An 18201-nucleotide genomic window follows, 5' to 3' on the forward strand; every position below is an offset into this window, starting at 1 on the left:
TCTGTTGGGTTCTCCAGACTATAAGGAACCCCTGAATCAGTTGGATCTTAAGGAAAAAAATTCTCCTCTAATTTTGCGAGATGAGGACATCTTGCGTTTTTTAAGTGGGGTAGGATGTAAGATTCCTTCCTCCGGCTTTTGAGGTGTGCAGGTGTAAGAACCTTCCCTTCTGATCTTATAATTATTCCCCTCTTTGAAATAAAGGAAAGATCTTGTTTTACCCTGTTTTGGCCTAGAGAGAGAAAATATTCTAGAGAGAGATTATTCAATTTTTAGATGGAAAAATATCTCTTCTTACTAAAATAAATTCCCCTGAATTATAAGCTCAAAAAGATTTTTAGAAGGTGCATTAGAAATCAATTATAATTTGTTCAAAAGGCCTTATCCTAAGGGTCCAGATTTTTGAAAAAATTTAAATTAAGGTTATGAGGGGCCAATCAGATTCATCCAAATGTAGGGAGGAGATAAATTGAAGAAATAAAGAAAATCCCCCCAAAAATGAGTAAATACTCACATAAGATGAAGAGTTGACTAAGGACAAGGATATTAGTTAAAAAAGAAGAGATATTTAGAGAAATGATGCATTTTTGACACCTCAGTGTGGGGGAATTCCCCTCATGAAGGAGGCGCCTATTTCACATGTGTGGTTGAGTTTTAAACTCACAAATAATGAGATATTTTCATCTCTCCTCTCTCCTGCTTCAACTAGATCCAAAAAGTAAGCTAAGCTGACCTAAAAATGGTCAAAAATTGACCAAACTGATCTCAAAAATTCTAGAGTCAGTTTGCTTGGTTTGAGGCTCACTTTTTCCTATAAATGAAGCCTCCCCCTTTGTAAATGGTTAATAGTGTTTTATGCACTGTTACTCTACTCCACCCTAGAGCCAAGAACTATCAGTTTCTTAATAATTCATTAGTTTTTAACCATTCCCTCTTCTAGAGAATTGGTGGCCACTCTTGTTACAAACAAGAGTAGATCCCTCAAACCATCAAGCCAACGGAAAGCTCCCACAAATTCATGTAAGTTAGAAATCCTCCTTTTTCTTTATTCTTTTAATGGTTTTCTAATTTTTGTTATCTTTAAAATGATAAACCGATGCTATGCCTTGCTGGAAATGCTTTACCCCTCTCTCATTCTTAAATTCAACCTTTCTTTATCCTACTTAAGTAATCTAATTGTTTGAATTAAACTTTTCATATTGTTTCTCTTTTAAAAGTGAAAATTGATTAGTTTAGAGTGCTTAGAACCAATTGGGGATAATTTTAAAGTAATTTAAAGATAAGAAAAATTGAAAAATGGTCAGCCATACAAAGGAGGTTATGGTAAAATTTTCTAAAATTTGGTGAAATAAGTTTCATCTTTTATTATTCAAAAAGACTAATCCACACCGTTTGTGTATTCTAAAAGTGGTATTTTCATTCTAGGCATAGAAAAATACATAGTAGAAATATTTTTATTATAAAAGTGTTATTTCCATTAAAATTAAATTCTATGCATAGAAAGATGCATAAAGAATTTTTTTTTAATTTCAAAAGAGTTATTCTCATCAATTTTGATTTTATGCATAGAAAGATGCATAAAGAATTTATTTTTGTTTCGAAAGTGTTATTCTTATCAATTTTGATTTTATGCATAGAAAGATGCATAAAGAAATTTATTTTTATTTCAAAAGAGTTATTCTCATCAATTTTGATTTTATGCATAGAAAGATGCATAAAGAATTAATTTTTATTTCAAAATAGTTATTCTCATCAATTTTGATTTTATGCATAGAAAGATGCATAAAGAATTAATTTTTATTTCAAAAGAGTTATTCTCATCAATTTTGATTTTATGCATAGATAGATGCATAAAGAAATTATTTTTATTTCAAAAGAAGTATTCTCATCAATTTTGATTTTATGCATAGAAAGATGCATAAAGAAATTATTTTTATTTTAAAAGTGTTATTCTCATCAATTTTGATTTTATACATAGAAAGATGCGTAAAGAAATTTATTTTTATTTCAAAAGAGTTATTCTCATGAATTTTGATTTTATGCATAGAAAGATGCATAAAGTTTTTTTATTATTTCAAAAGTGTTATTCTCATCAATTTTGATTTTATGCATAGAAAGATGCATAAAGAAATTTTTTTTAAATTTCAAAAGAGTTATCCTCATCAATTTTGATTTTATGCATAGAAAGATGTATAAAGAATTTATTTTTATTTCAAAAGAGTTATTCTCATCAATTTTGAATTATGCATAGAAAGATGCATAAAGGTTTTTTTTAAATTCGAAAGGGTCATTTTCCTTAAAATTGAATTTATGCATAATTAGATGTATAAAGGGATTTTTATAAAAGTGTTATTCCCATTGAAGTTGATTTTTATAATAGAATGAATGGATGGATAGATGTGATGTGAATTAGATAAATGTGAACGAATAGATGGTTAGATGTGATGTGAATCAGATAAATGTGAAAGAATGGATGTGGATGTGTGTATGTGATAAGTATGGATGTGTGTATATGAAAGGATAGATGTGGATGTGTATGTGATAAGTATGGATGTGGATGTATGAGAAAGGATAGATGAGGATGTGTATGTGATAAGTATGGATGTGTGTATGTGAAAGGATAGATGTGGATGTGTGTATGTGATAAGTATGGATGTGGATGTATGAGAAAGGATAGATGAGGATGTGTATGTGATAAGTATGGTGATAAGTATGGATGTGGATGTATGAGAAAGGATAGATGAGGATGTGTATGTGATAAGTATGGTGATAAGTATGGATGTGGATGTATGTGAAAGGAGAGATGTGGATGTGTATGTGATAAGTATGGTGATAAGTATGGATGTGGATGTATGAGAAAGGATAGATGAGGATGTGTATGTGATAAGTATGGTGATAAGTATGGATGTGGATGTATGTGAAAGGATAGATGTGGATGTGTATGTGATAAGTATGGATGTGGATGTATGAGAAAGGATAGATGAGGATGTGTATGTGATAAGTATGGATGTTTGTAGATTACGCCATGCTCAAGCAGGAGTATGCCAGCTCAGGAGGCAGGACAGATCTTTAGCCACTGAGCCCGGGGAGATTAGAGCCATTGCCACTGAGTTCTATAGAGACCTGCTTTCAGCGGAGCCAGCCACACGGAGGCACGTGATGCTTGCAGACAGACTGTGTGGGCCCATGTGCGAAGAGGGTCACAGACTGTATGCGCACGGTTTTGGGTGAGCCCCTTTCAGAGGATGAGCTTGTTGAGGCTTTGAGGGTCCTTTCGCGCCATAGTTGCCCTGGGGAGGACGGATTGATGCCTTCCTTCTTTATGCGCTATTGGAACCTTTTGGGGCCAGGCCGCCGCAGGGGCTTTCAGTATGTTTTGGACACTGGGGTGATGCCGCAGAGCTTTTCAGAGGGCTTGATCTTTCTTATCCCCAAGGGGGAGGGAGTGTCAGATGATATTCAGTACTAGAGGCCTATTACGATCCTCAATACTATCTACAAGGTCTTAGCAAAGGCCTTGAGTTTGAGGATCCAGCCCTTCCTTGGGGAAATGATTCATGCTACCCAGACAGGATTCGTCAAGGAGTGCAGTATCCTTGACAACATTTTCACCTTCTGGGAGGCGACGACCAGAGCTAGATTTCTCGGTGAGGACTTGGTCGTGATGCTTCTCGATTTTGAGAAGGCATATGATAGAGTTGATTGACACGGGAGACCAGCTTGCAGTTGAGGATCCCAGAGAGGATACTTACAGATCCCAGTCTTTCTGAGGACATTGAGAGGATATGGCATGATAGCCAGAGCTCTGACTTGGATGCAGCAAGCCAGTGCACCCAGGGACTCATGGAGCTCAGCTCTTTTTTTGCACGCTACAGCCTTGACACGGCTGGGACAGACACAAGAGCGGGAGCGTCGCTTGAGACGTAGCCTTGCTTCGCTCCAGCGTCTTCAGGAGCAGCTGCCTACATGTGAGTGGGTGGCGTCCCAGCTGAGCCAGGCATGCCAGGAGGTTAGAGAGAGAGAGGAGCAGCGACATGAGTTCTACTATCATCGCCAGGCCTCTCAGTGGACGCAGCTTGGTGATAGAGTGACTGGGGAGTTTTTGATGTGTATGTGATAAGTATGGATGTGGATGTATATGGGAGAATATATGTGGATGTAAATGTGATGGTTATGAACGAGAATTGAGGAGATGAGATGTGATGTAAATTGGATAGATACGAATGATAAGGGATGTGAATGAATGTGATGAATGAATGATAAGGGATGTGAATGGATGTGATGTGATGTGATGTGAATTGGATGGGAATGAATGAATGTGTTAGCATATGAATCGGGATGTGAATGAATAATAAGGGATGCAAATGGATGTGATGTGAATCGGGATGTGAATGAACGATAAGAGACGTGAATGAATGTGATAGCATATGAATCGGGATGTGAATGAATGATAAGGGATGTGAATGGATGTGATGTGATGTGAATCGGGATGGGAATGAACGATAAGGGACATGAATGAATGTGTTAGCATATGAATCGGGATGTGAATGAATGATAAGGGATGCGAATGAATGTGATGTGATGTGAATGAACGATAAGGGATGTGAATGAATGTGTTAGCATATGAATCGGGATGTGAATGAATGATAAGGGATGTGAATGGTTGTGATGTGATGTGAATCGGGATGTGAATGAACGATAAGGGACGTGAATGAATGTGTTAGCTTGTGAATGAACGATAAGGGACGTGAATGAATGTGTTAGCTTGTGAATCAGGATGTGAATGAATGAGATGTGAAGTGAATGTGATAAGATGCGATGTAAACCGGATAGATGTTAATGTATGTGAAGTGATGAGATATATGGGTAGATGCAAGTGGATGAGATCTGATGAAGATATATGGGTAGATGCAAGTGGATGAGATCTGATGAGGATAAATGAGGAAATAAGTGAGGAGATAGAAAAAGATGTGAATAGAAGAGAATGGGAATACTTATGAAATGAATGTGGATTGATGTGTGGATAATGTGGATTGATGTGAATGATGTTGATGGATGTATGGATGATGTGGATTGATGTGAATGATGTGGATGGATGTATGGATGATGTGGACTGATGCGATTAGATGTGTGGATAATGTGGATTGATGTGGATTTGATGTGAATGATGTGGATGGATGTATGGATGATGTGGATTGATGTGAATGATGTGGATGGATGTATGGATGATGTGGACTGATGCGATTAGATGTGAATTGATGTGGGAATGATGTGATGTGATTAGATGTGAATTGATGTGGGAATGATGTGATGTGATAGGGATTGATAAAGAAAATAAAATTATGGAAAGATGAGAAAATATGGGGACTAATGTGAAAGGATGTGGAGTAATGAGAAAAGATGGAAATATTGTTGGAACTGTATTTGTATGTGGAGTAATGAGAAAAGATGGAAATATTGTTGGAACTGTATTTGTATGTGAAATCTGTTTTTAAATGACTGTTTTATGTCAAGAATGCTGGGGAAGCATTTTGACCGTCTTGTGAATGAGGTCATGGTGGAGACCTATCTGTTAAAGTTGCAACTGCTGACGGAGAGTCATCGGAGGACGTCTCGCGTAGCAAGGTCGGCCAAGGTCTTGAACAGCCTCGGTTTGATTTAAATGGTGAGCTTCCGGTATAGTGGATGAGGGACCAAGGAAGCGTCCTATGAGTGAAGCGCTAGGTGACCTGCGCGAAGGATCCTAGAGGGTGCTGACCATACGGTGCTCGGTCTATGGTGCTCGGGCTCTCGGTCACCGCAGATACCCACAAGTATGTCGGGGAAGATATTGGAACAAGGTTTAAGAGTTGTTTTCTGAATTCGGGCATGGATCTGGTTGATTGACCTTGCTGGTCAACGGATGAGTCCATGGCTCTTTTATATGATTTTGTTGGTTGATCTTGTTGATCTTCAACGGAGATTCCATTTGGATATTTTTTTGAGATTATATTGCCGGGTACTATGAGCTAGGAACTATTGAAAAGACCCCTGAATGAACAAGTGGTGAGCGTTCTGGTTGCCAATGATGCCATAGGTACACCGATGAAGGAACGTTTGGAAATAAGGATTCAATTGGATAATTAGAGGATTATGTTCACAATAAAGAGGACCGAATGTAGAAAAATACATCCAAATATAATTAAGTTACAGAATGAATACTCACCTCTAGTTTTCCACAAGAGGACTCAACTCCTCCAAAAAATTACAGAGCTCATGATCCCCAATACTTGTAGGTAGCTCATCATTTTGATTCATCATAGAGGAAAAACAACAAATCCTTCACAATATCCATCTGTATTTTTCGAGGACCTGCACTTCTCTGGGCTTTCAACACTTGAGAAACAAACATTTTCACATGCTCCAACATTGACCTTTAAGTTCCTGGTTGAACTGGATATTCATGCAGCCCAGTGTGGAGCATCATTCTTGTAATAGTTGTCTCACGAGGCATTACATAATACACAACACATCTACACACTGCACACAGTGTGGAGTGTTTTGCGACAAAAGTGACAAACTATTTTAGTTTTCTCATTCTCTGTTAGAAGTCCAACTGCAATCTTTTTTGTTAGATGTCCATGAAAGAAGGTGTTGTTATACCTTTTATTGTTCAACTAAAAAGGACAGCTGAGCCTATGGCACTCCAAAGCACCAACACAATAGCTAATACACACCAACACTCCAAAGCACCAACACAATAGCTAATACGCACGTGTAAGTTTCCCCCCTTCCAAAAATAGGGGAAACACTTAAGATAGTCCACTAAGTCTTATCTTGGAGAAAATTTCCTACTCATCGACACCTTGATCATGCAGAGATTCAAGGATACGATTCATAGGTAAGACCTAATTCTATCCCACAGGGGGAGCGTGGTCTTCTAAAAATCAAATCACCCATAGGGTAATTGATCATAAATTGGGCAACTACAAGACTTGATTTCTAGAGGCAACGCTTTTTTTCCTCATCCATGCAAGGCACAGCCACCGCTGGCCTAGTCTTCTAGAATAGAATTGCCCGAGAACCTATTTATCTAACATAGGGCTTTCACTTAATATGTTGGAAAGCTACCCGACTAATCGGGTCCATCCATCCGTAGGATGGTGCCGTCGGGGCATTCCATCCTCCCACTTTCCACCCTACTCACGCGTCAATTTGTTTTCTAATTAATCCTACCACACTATTCGACATAAATAAACATGTTTCTTAATTAAGGCCCTTTTCACAAGGTTTGTTAAAACAATCCTAGGAACTAAGATCGGCTCTGATACCACTTCCAAAAATAGGGGAAACACTTAAGATAGTCCACTAAGTCTTATCTTGGAGAAAATTTCCTACTCACCTTGATCATGCAGAGATTCAAGGATACGATTCATAGGTAAGACCTAATTCTATCCCGCAGGGGAGCGTGGTCTTCTAAAAATCAAATCACCCATAGGGTAATTGATCATAAATTGGACAACTACAAGACTTGATTTCTAGAGGCAACGCTTTTTTTTCCTCATCCATGCAACGCTGGCCTAGTCTTCTAGAATAGAATTGCCCGAGAACCTATTTATCTAACATAGGGCTTTCACTTAATATGTTAGAAAGCTACCGGACTAATCGGGTCCACCCGTCCGTAGGATGGTGCCGTCGGGGCATTCCATCCTCTCACTTTCCACCCTACCCACGCGTCAATTTGTTTTCTAATTAATCCTACCACACTGTTCGACATAAATAAACATGTTCCTTAATTAAGGCCCTTTTCACAAGGTTTGTTAAAATAGTCCTTTTCCACAATACAATAATGCCAAAGATAAGATTTATAAAAACAAAGCTTAAACGTGGATCAATTTTATACAAGCCAAACCGGCTCTCTTATTCTTTTCCTTTATACCGCCGATGATCTAGAATTCGGCCTTCCAGCCTCTACATGCTGGGCAAAACCCTACGGGACCATACACCTCATCGTCGGCCGCTGTTGGCGAGGACTCAAGCCGGCCTGTCGCCCTCTCAGGCTCCACGCCTCAATCGACGAACCTCATTCTCCCAATGGTATGAGGGATACCATGGGCCAACTCTGGGCCTTACTAACGTCTCCGCCGTTCGGCTATACAAGCACAAGAACGGGGCAGCATCAAGGCAGGGAGAGTTGTACCTGTATCTTAATTTAACCAAGATATAACAATCCATTTACTCACTAAACCATAGGACTAGAATCCATGTCACCTTCTTAAGAAAACAATCCTTTTCACACAAAGATTTTAGCATTTCAACTTGAGATTGCGATAAGACATTCTTTATTAAGGCATATGCTATTATTTAAAAGAATACAAACTTTAAATAGTAAATTAATCAAATAGACCACTATTAACAGTTAATAGAGAAGCTGGGGCCATACCTCAACCCCTAAGGATGATATATAATTGAAAAATAAAATATGTATATACCTTATAGAAATTTGTCGTTTATCGTTGCCTTTGCTTAACAAGAGCTTTAGAACTTGACATATGAGAAGAGAGTCTTCTAATACCTTCTCTTATGATTGAAATCATCCGATCATCCCCAAGTTTTATCTCCTCTTACTCGTACTGTGACTCTTCTCTCTTGGCAAAATAGCCTTCTACTATTCTTTCTCTAAAAGAAAAGCTATGGAGTTTTGGTCTCTTCCTCCGAAAGACCATAGCAATCTAAGCTTCTTTTCTAAGATATTAGATAAGAATGAAGGGATATATGCATCTCAAACTCTAGGATTACCTTGAGGCTACTTGCTGGCTGCCTTCTCACAGTTTTCTCTGTGTAGAGACCCTGACAGAAACAGCAAATTGTTTTGGCCATAACTCTCTACTAAAAACTCATAATATGGTCATATAACCACTCAAAAGAACGGGAAGGCATTTGAGCTACAAGCTAGCGTGGGCAGAATAGGTATAAACGTCTGTATATAGCCAAAAACGCGACATCTTTAGAAACACGTTATTTTTTCACATTTTTAGTATGCATGGACTCTAAATATGTAAAAGTACTCTAAATATGACCTCTTATCACCTAAATTCAAATTTCTATTTTTGGAGATACTTATCTCTTAATAGAACTATTCTTGTCTTCTTAATTCTTTTAGAATATTTTTATTCTAACACTTTCCTAATGTTTCTAGCCTTATTGTCTCACTCTTCTCTAAGTACACTCTCTTTCCTTATTGAAATCTATATTAAAAGAGACACATACACACATGGCTTGGGAGGGACCTTACAATCTCCCCCACTTAAAAGATTCGCGATGTCCTCATCTCGCGAGCTAGGGTAGTATCTAAGTAAATCCTCTTGTCTCTTTCAAAGTGGTGTCCCCACTAGGTAAAAATCTTCTTTTATCTAAACCTTGTTCTGAGTCCCTTATTTCATGTGTTTGGCTTGTCTTGTTGTGCCTCCAAAATGTCTATTATTCTAAAGTTAATTGGCCTTATTATCCTCAATTCATGCATCCATATACCTCTCAAATGCTATGAACCTTCGAATTCCTTATTCTATACCCCCATGTAATATGGTACTTAACAAATTATCATGGAAAAACGTAAGAAAATCAATTCTTTACGCAATCTAACCTATGATAGCAATTTCATAATCTTAGTATCGTCTTGTAGAATACCTCTATTCATCATGCACATTACTTCACATGAATCTTGCACCAATCCTCTTCTATTTACTCATAGAAATACTTGTTGAGTTCGGTTATCTTTATCCCAGTTATCCCTATTTCTTGACCTAATTTTTGCTCTAGCTCATGATTCCTTGTAGCCAGGGGTGGGCTTGACGTTCCTCTTGAATTAGGAGACCTCTTCTTGATTAACATGGAAGGACTCATGTCCTTCTCGACACTTTCTATAAAAAAAAAACTTTATCATAGTCTCTGGCTATAATTATGGCTTCTGAAATAGAGGATGGTTTTACATTCTTGATGAGGTTATTCAAAGGTAGATTAAGCTTCCAAATGAATCGATGAAGAAGAGTTACCTCATCCATCTCTGGAGCTAATCGAAGAAGTTTAACAAAAGTTTGGTGGTATTCTTTTAGGGTCTTCCTTTCTTGGGTTAGCTCCAGAAATTCGTTCATTTTATCCACTCGAAATCCTAGAGGACAAAACCTTTCACGAAGGTGTACTTTCATGGCATCTTATAAACTGATTCTAGCTCCAGTGGTAAGATTGACAACAGTGCTTCCAACTAATTCGGCATTTCTTACGATTTTTAGACGAGCAAGGGTGAACTTGCTTTTTTCATTGTATCCATGAAAAGTTCAAAACTATCAAATACTTATCATAGCACCACATTTGAAGGCAGTCAAGATTAATACATCTGAGATCTTCGTTTTTTTGAGAATTACACATCTGGTGCCTTGGGATTGACACATCCAAAGATTATCAGGATTAACATATCTGAGATGATTAGTTTTCTGAAAATTACACATCTAGTATCTTGGGATTAACACATCTAAGAGCATGATCCTCTGAGAATTACGCATCCGAAGTTAGATCCATGTTTGTCTGAGATGGGTTATGGATCTTGGATGATCATCCTAGTGTAAAGCATCCAATGGATGACATTCACACGTCAACTATTCAAACCTTAATGGAGTTATAACCTTAATAATTTACAATATGCAAACTAATGAGATATATCCTCAAAATTTCTCTAAACAAAGTTTTTGTCTATCCTTCTATTCAGTCACTAGTTTCTTAATTTGATTATCCTATGTTTTGGTCTATCCTTCTATTCAGTCATCACTAGTTTCTTAATTTGATCACCCTATGTTTTTCCTCACAAAATGTTTTCTCCCCAATCTTATTTCTCAAATTTATTGTACAAATATCTTGCATGTGCATCCCCAAGATACAAGCACAATTTCATAGGATGATTGTCTCAACATGTGAGGATATTCAAATCACTTCTATGGCCAGTAGAGATGATTGATTCGTCCTCATATGATAAACAATCACTTGTTTTAATCCCTTTGATAGTTAACCTTTGAAAAATAAATCCTAGGAACTAAGATCGGCTCTGATACCACTTGTAAGGTTCCCCCCTTCCAAAAATAGGGGAAACACTTAAGATAGTCCACTAAGTCTTATCTTGGAGAAAATTTCCTACTCACCTTGATCATGCAGAGATTCAAGGATACGATTCATAGGTAAGACCTAATTCTATCCTGCAGGGCAGCGTGGTCTTCTAAAAATCAAATCACCCATAGGGTAATTGATCATAAATTGGACAACTACAAGACTTGATTTCTAGAGGCAACGCTTTTTTTTCCTCATCCATGCAACGCTGGCCTAGTCTTCTAGAATAGAATTGCCCGAGAACCTATTTATCTAACATAGGGCTTTCACTTAATATGTTAGAAAGCTACCCGACTAATCGGGTCCACCCGTCCGTAGGATGGTGCCGTCGGGGCATTCCATCCTCTCACTTTCCACCCTACTCACGCGTCAATTTGTTTTCTAATTAATCCTACCACACTGTTCGACATAAATAAACATGTTCCTTAATTAAGGCCCTTTTCACAAGGTTTGTTAAAACAGTCCTTTTCCACAATACAATAATGCCAAAGACAAGATTTATAAAAACAAAGCTTAAACGTGGATCAATTTTATACAAGGCACAAACCGGCTCTCTTATTCTTTTCCTTTATACCGCCGATGATCTAGAATTCGGCCTTCCAGCCTCTACATGCTGGGCAAAACCCTACGGGACCATACACCTCATCGTCGGCCGCTGTTGGCGAGGACTCAAGCCGGCCTGTCGCCCTCTTAGGCTCCACGCCTCAATCGACGAACCTCATTCTCCCAATGGTATGAGGGATACCATGGGCCAACTCTGGGCCTTACTAACGTCTCCGCCGTTCGGCTATACAAGCACAAGAACGGGGCAGCGTCAAGGCAGGGAGAGTTGTACCTGTATCTTAATTTAACCAAGATATAACAATCCATTTACTCACTAAACCATAGGACTAGAATCCATGTCACCTTCTTAAGAAAACAATCCTTTTCACACAAAGATTTTAGCATTTCAACTTGAGATTGCGATAAGACATTCTTTATTAAGGCATATGCTATTATTTAAAAGAATACAAACTTTAAATAGTAAATTAATCAAATAGACCACTATTAACAGTTAATAGAGAAGCTGGGGCCATACCTCAACCCCTAAGGATGATATATAATTGAAAAATAAAATATGTATATACCTTATAAAAATTTATCGTTTATCGTTGCCTTTGCTTAACAAGAGCTTTAGAACTTGACATATGAGAAGAGAGTCTTCTAATACCTTCTCTTATGATTGAAATCATCCGATCATCCCCAAGTTTTATCTCCTCTTACTCGTACTGTGACTCTTCTCTCTTGGCAAAATAGCCTTCTACTATTCTTTCTCTAAAAGAAAAGCTATGGAGTTTTGGTCTCTTCCTCCGAAAGACCATAGCAATCTAAGCTTCTTTTCTAAGATATTAGATAAGAATGAAGGGATATATGCATCTCAAACTCTAGGATTACCTTGAGGCTACTTGCTGGCTGCCTTCTCACAGTTTTCTCTGTGTAGAGACCCTGACAGAAACAGCAAATTGTTTTGGCCATAACTCTCTGCTAAAAATTCAGAATATGGTCATATAACCACTCAAAAGAACGGGAAGGCATTTGGTCTACAAGCTAGCGTGGGCAGAATAGGTATAAACGTCTGTATATAGCCACAAACGCGACATCTTTAGAAACACGTTATTTTTCCACATTTTTAGTATGCATGGACTCTAAATATGTAAAAGTACTCTAAATATGACCTCTTATCACCTAAATTCAAATTTCTATTTTTGGAGATACTTATCTCTTAATAGAACTATTCTTGTCTTCTTAATTCTTTTAGAATATTTTTATTCTAACACTTTCCTAATGTTTCTAGCCTTATTGTCTCACTCTTCTCTAAGTACACTCTCTTTCCTTATTGAAATATATATTAAAAGAGACACATACACACATGGCTTGGGAGGGACCTTACAATCTCCCCCACTTAAAAGATTCGCGATGTCCTCATCTCGCGAGCTAGGGTAGTATCTAAGTAAATCCTCTTGTCTCTTTCAAAGTGGTGTCCCCACTAGGTAAAAATCTTCTTTTATCTAAACCTTGTTCTGAGTCCCTTATTTCATGTGTTTGGCTTGTCTTGTTGTGCCTCCAAAATGTCTATTATTCTAAAGTTAATTGGCCTTATTATCCTCAATTCATGCATCCATATACCTCTCAAATGCTATGAACCTTCGAATTCCTTATTCTATACCCCCATGTAATATGGTACTTAACAAATTATCATGGAAAAACGTAAGAAAATCAATTCTTTACGCAATCTAACCTATGATAGCAATTTCATAATCTTAGTATCGTCTTGTAGAATACCTCTATTCATCATGCACATTACTTCACATGAATCTTGCACCAATCCTCTTCTATTTACTCATAGAAATACTTGTTGAGTTCGGTTATCTTTATCCCAGCTATGCCTATTTCTTGACCTAATTTTTGCTCTAGCTCATGATTCCTTGTAGCCAGGGGTGGGCTTGACGTTCCTCTTGAATTAGGAGACCTCTTCTTGATTAACATGGAAGGACTCATGTCCTTCTCGACACTTTCTATAAAAAAAAAACTTTATCATAGTCTCTGGCTATAATTATGGCTTCTGAAATAGAGGATGGTTTTACATTCTTGATGAGGTTATTCAAAGGTAGATTAAGCTTCCAAATGAATCGATGAAGAAGAGTTACCTCATCCATCTCTGGAGCTAATCGAAGAAGTTTAACAAAAGTTTGGTGGTATTCTTTTAGGGTCTTCCTTTCTTGGGTTAGCTCCAAAAATTCGTTCATTTTATCCTCTCGAAATCCTAGAGGACAAAACCTTTCACGAAGGTGTACTTTCATGGCATCTTATAAACTGATTCTAGCTCCAGTGGTAAGATTGACAACAGTGCTTCCAACTAATTCGGCATTTCTTACGATTTTTAGACGAGCAAGGGTGAACTTGCTTTTTTCATTGTATCCATGAAAAGTTCAAAACTATCAAATACTTATCATAGCACCACATTTGAAGGCAGTCAAGATTAATACATCTGAGATCTTCATTTTTTTGAGAATTACACATCTGGTGCCTTGGGATTGACACATCCAAAGATTATCAGGATTAACATATCTGAGATGATTAGTTTTCTGAAAATTACATATCTAGTATCTTGGGATTAACACATCTAAGAGCATGATCCTCTGCGAATTACGCATCCGAAGTTAGATCCATGTTTGTCTGAGATGGGTTCTGGATCTTGGATGATCATCCTAGTGTAAAGCATCCAATGGATGACATTCACACGTCAACTATTCAAACCTTAATGGAGTTATAACCTTAATAATTTACAATATGCAAACTAATGAGATATATCCTCAAAATTTCTCTAAACAAAGTTTTGGTCTATCCTTCTATTCAATCACTAGTTTCTTAATTTGATTATCCTATGTTTTGGTCTATCCTTCTATTCAGTCATCACTAGTTTCTTAATTTGATCACCCTATGTTTTTCCTCACAAAAGGTTTTCTCCCCAATCTTATTTCTCAAATTTATTGTACAAATATCTTGCATGTGCATCCCCAAGATACAAGCACAATTTCATAGGATGATTGTCTCAACATGTGAGGATATTCAAATCACTTCTATGGCCAGTAGAGATGATTGATTCGTCCTCATATGATAAACAATCACTTGTTTTAATCCCTTTGATAGTTAACCTTTGAAAAATAAATCCTAGGAACTAAGATCGGCTCTGATACCACTTGTAAGGTTCCCCCCCTTCCAAAAATAGGGAAAACACTTAAGATAGTCCACTAAGTCTTATCTTGGAGAAAATTTCCTACTCACCTTGATCATGCAGAGATTCAAGGATACGATTCATAGGTAAGACCTAATTCTATCCCGCAGGGGAGCGTGGTCTTCTAAAAATCAAATCACCCATAGGGTAATTGATCATAAATTGGACAACTACAAGACTTGATTTCTAGAGGCAACGCTTTTTTTTCCTCATCCATGCAACGCTGGCCTAGTCTTCTAGAATAGAATTGCCCGAGAACCTATTTATCTAACATAGGGCTTTCACTTAATATGTTAGAAAGCTACCCGACTAATCGGGTCCACCCGTCCGTAGGATGGTGCCGTCGGGGCATTCCATCCTCTCACTTTCCACCCTACTCACGCGTCAATTTGTTTTCTAATTAATCCTACCACACTGTTCGACATAAATAAACATGTTCCTTAATTAAGGCCCTTTTCACAAGGTTTGTTAAAACAGTCCTTTTCCACAATACAATAATGCCAAAGACAAGATTTATAAAAACAAAGCTTAAACGTGGATCAATTTTATACAAGGCACAAACCGGCTCTCTTATTCTTTTCCTTTATACCGCCGATGATCTAGAATTCGGCCTTCCAGCCTCTACATGCTGGGCAAAACCCTACGGGACCATACACCTCATCGTCGGCCGCTGTTGGCGAGGACTCAAGCCGGCCTGTCGCCCTCTCAGGCTCCACGCCTCAATCGACGAACCTCATTCTCCCAATGGTATGAGGGATACCATGGGCCAACTCTGGGCCTTACTAACGTCTCCGCCGTTCGGCTATACAAGCACAAGAACGGGGCAGCGTCAAGGCAGGGAGAGTTGTACCTGTATCTTAATTTAACCAAGATATAACAATCCATTTACTCACTAAACCATAGGACTAGAATCCATGTCACCTTCTTAAGAAAACAATCCTTTTCACACAAAGATTTTAGCATTTCAACTTGAGATTGCGATAAGACATTCTTTATTAAGGCATATGCTATTATTTAAAAGAATACAAACTTTAAATAGTAAATTAATCAAATAGACCACTATTAACAGTTAATAGAGAAGCTGGGGCCATACCTCAACCCCTAAGGATGATATATAATTGAAAAATAAAATATGTATATACCTTATAAAAATTTATCGTTTATCGTTGCCTTTGCTTAACAAGAGCTTTAGAACTTGACATATGAGAAGAGAGTCTTCTAATACCTTCTCTTATGATTGAAATCATCCGATCATCCCCAAGTTTTATCTCCTCTTACTCGTACTGTGACTCTTCTCTCTTGGCAAAATAGCCTTCTACTATTCTTTCTCTAAAAGAAAAGCTATGGAGTTTTGGTCTCTTCCTCCGAAAGACCATAGAAATCTAAGCTTCTTTTCTAAGATATTAGATAAGAATGAAGGGATATATGCATCTCAAACTCTAGGATTACCTTGAGGCTACTTGCTGGCTGCCTTCTCACAGTTTTCTCTGTGTAGAGACCCTGACAGAAACAGCAAATTGTTTTGGCCATAACTCTCTGCTAAAAATTCAGAATATGGTCATATAACCACTCAAAAGAATGGGAAGGCATTTGGTCTACAAGCTAGCGTGGGCAGAATAGGTATAAACGTCTGTATATAGCCACAAACGCGACATCTTTAGAAACACGTTATTTTTCCACATTTTTAGTATGCATGGACTCTAAATATGTAAAAGTACTCTAAATATGACCTCTTATCACCTAAATTCAAATTTCTATTTTTGGAGATACTTATCTCTTAATAGAACTATTCTTGTCTTCTTAATTCTTTTAGAATATTTTTATTCTAACACTTTCCTAATGTTTCTAGCCTTATTGTCTCACTCTTCTCTAAGTACACTCTCTTTCCTTATTGAAATCTATATTAAAAGAGACACATACACACATGGCTTGGGAGGAACCTTACAATCTCCCCCACTTAAAAGATTCGCGATGTCCTCATCTCGCGAGCTAGGGTAGTATCTAAGTAAATCCTCTTGTCTCTTTCAAAGTGGTGTCCCCACTAGGTAAAAATCTTCTTTTATCTAAACCTTGTTCTGAGTCCCTTATTTCATGTGTTTGGCTTGTCTTGTTGTGCCTCCAAAATGTCTATTATTCTAAAGTTAATTGGCCTTATTATCCTCAATTCATGCATCCATATACCTCTCAAATGCTATGAACCTTCGAATTCCTTATTCTATACCCCCATGTAATATGGTACTTAACAAATTATCATGGAAAAACGTAAGAAAATCAATTCTTTACGCAATCTAACCTATGATAGCAATTTCATAATCTTAGTATCGTCTTGTAGAATACCTCTATTCATCATGCACATTACTTCACATGAATCTTGCACCAATCCTCTTCTATTTACTCATAGAAATACTTGTTGAGTTCGGTTATCTTTATCCCAGCTATCCCTATTTCTTGACCTAATTAGTACTGGTCAAGGGGAGACCCATGGAAGGCTTCTTGCAAAATCTATTGAATTGGGATTGCTTGGTGATGTATTCACTAAGTTTTTTGTGCAACGCAATTCCTCTACCCCATTGGTCCCTTTATGTAGGCTGATTCCAAATGAAGCCATCTGTACAGTTTCTAGCCAACTTGAGGTGTTTCGTGATTCCTTTGACTACCATGGCTATGTCGAAGCATCTCCTCCTTTTTTAGTTTCACTTACACGTCCCGGAAGTTCTATGTATTTCGCGGTCACACAAACAGACTTGCGAGAATGGGGACCATACTGGGTGGTACAACATGACAGATTTGAGGATGAAATCAGAGGAACTGAGTGGGAGGATCTCAGTGGTAAGAAGTTTCTTGTTTGGGATGGCAATCATCGTGTGAAGGCATGGATGTCTCGAGTGCGCGAAGGTATGTTCTTTTGAATGCCATAGAGTGATTTTATGCAACATTAAAAGTAATATATTGTAATATCTTTATTTTGTTTTCTCTAGCTTGGTCTCATAGCCCCTCACGCCATGTCCGGGTCAAATGTCAATTTTTGGTTGTGGACAAGAAGCAAGAAGGAGAATTGCTATTGGTTTTGCAATCTCAAAATGAGTAAGTGATCTCTCTCTACTTAATTACAGACATTGTGAAGTCATTGTGAAGTTCTTGGCTCATTGTGACTCTTTACAACAGATTGGTGCGCACTAGTGTTACACCCACATTGTCACATGAGATCTTCATGTTTCAACAATTTGGAATGGCGGACAAATCATCCATATTGGACTACCTTGGTGAAGCCATAAGGAGGTGAGCTTTAATGG

The 18201-nt window shown here is 37.7% G+C and overlaps 1 long non-coding RNA gene across 1 annotated transcript in view; it reads left to right on the forward strand.

The window, feature by feature from the left end:
- LOC147638641 (uncharacterized) overlaps positions 1–17972 on the forward strand; it is a 98214-nt gene extending 80242 nt beyond the window's left edge. Inside the window, exons 2-3 of the long non-coding RNA XR_015265541.1 lie at positions 17736–17803; positions 17887–17972. This is a non-coding gene — a long non-coding RNA (uncharacterized LOC147638641). The remainder of the gene's footprint in view (positions 1–17735; positions 17804–17886) is intronic.
- The last annotated feature ends 229 nt before the right edge of the window (positions 17973–18201 follow it).

Source organism: Cibotium barometz, chromosome 5, assembly GCF_041138505.1.
Source record: "Cibotium barometz isolate CiBa-2024 chromosome 5, ASM4113850v1, whole genome shotgun sequence".
Taxonomy (NCBI): Eukaryota; Viridiplantae; Streptophyta; class Polypodiopsida; order Cyatheales; family Cibotiaceae; genus Cibotium; species Cibotium barometz.